Genomic DNA, 1231 nt, shown 5'->3' with positions numbered 1-1231 from the left:
GTTTGTGCAAGTGCTACTAAAACAATGAATTCATATGTGTTTGTTTTAAGCGGCCTTGATTGATTTTTGCATTTGAAAAGTTGAGCCTATTACTATCATTTGAAATTAATCTAAAATTGATTTCCAAATTTTTATGACTTTTATACTAAAATTTGTGAAAAAAAAGAAGTCTCATTACGTAATAATAAAGCTGTAACTTTTTGACAAAATTTTGATCACTTTCAGATAAAACTTACAAAAAGTTTTAAACTATTTTATTGTTCATAAGTTGCATAAGTTTTTATAATGAATAAATAGCGAAAAATGTTAATTGTATGATGAATATTGAACAATGGTAATATTATCAATAAATTTAAAATTTTGCATAAAACTATTAATTTGTATATATAAAACATGACAAAGTTTAACATAAACATAAAGTTACTTAAACTTTAGTTGTTTTGCAACTTATTTATATCTCTATAAAGTTCTAATTCTGTTAAGTAAACGTTTAGTAACTTTTCTTTTAATTTATATTGATAAAAACAAGTTAGTTATAAATTTAAAATAAAAACAAGTAACAAAAAATAAACATTCTGTAACAATGGAAGTTTATGAAACTAATTTTAAGCCTTTTTTATCACGAAGTGTTAATTTTAATTCATTTTTCTGAGATGGTAGCATTACTTGTGTTTACCTTTATTAACTGAAAAACAAGAATTTTAAGATTTCTTAAACCATTCATTGGTTTTGCGATAAAGCAAGAAACATTTGTAAAGCATTAAAAATAATTTACTAAAAAAGTCCTTCGAGCCGGAGTCGAACCAACGACCTATGGATTTCTAACATTCAGCTACAGTCCACCGCTCTACCAACTGAGCTATCGAAGGCTCTGTGAGGGGGCTGATTATTGCGTTTATATTTTTAAGCTTTGTAATTCAGCATATTATTTGTTAAACCTGTTTCTCCTTAATAATTTCCAGTTACAATATTAAAATTAACCAAACATATTTGAGTTTCAAGTTTACTAAGTTATTGTTTTTAAAACATTTTGGGGTTTCGAAAGTTTGTAATAAGTTTTTGTTTACTGGTTTTAAAAACCTATCATTGATAAATTTTATACCAAACTAGACCATAAAAACTCATATAGTAGATTTTTAAATAATTCTAGTTTTTGTTCAACTTAGTTTAAACTTTTGTTGCTTACTAAACTTTTTACTTTATTTTAAATTGATTTTCTAAAGTAACTCAA

The 1231-nt window shown here is 24.6% G+C and overlaps 1 non-coding gene across 1 annotated transcript; it reads right to left on the bottom strand.

The window, feature by feature from the left end:
• Window positions 1-783: 783 nt before the first annotated feature.
• Trnay-gua (transfer RNA tyrosine (anticodon GUA)) lies at window positions 784-869 on the bottom strand. Its single transcript is given in 2 exon segments — window positions 784-819; window positions 833-869. It is a non-coding gene; the product is annotated as a tRNA-Tyr (tRNA).
• Between the last annotated feature and the right edge of the window lie 362 nt (window positions 870-1231).

The sequence above is a fragment of the Thalia democratica genome, chromosome 3 (assembly GCF_965202585.1).
Source record: "Thalia democratica chromosome 3, ktThaDemo2.hap1.1, whole genome shotgun sequence".
Classification (NCBI taxonomy): domain Eukaryota; kingdom Metazoa; phylum Chordata; class Thaliacea; order Salpida; family Salpidae; genus Thalia; species Thalia democratica.
Note: the sequence above shows the minus strand (reverse complement) of the source record. Positions and strands in the feature narration are given on the sequence as shown.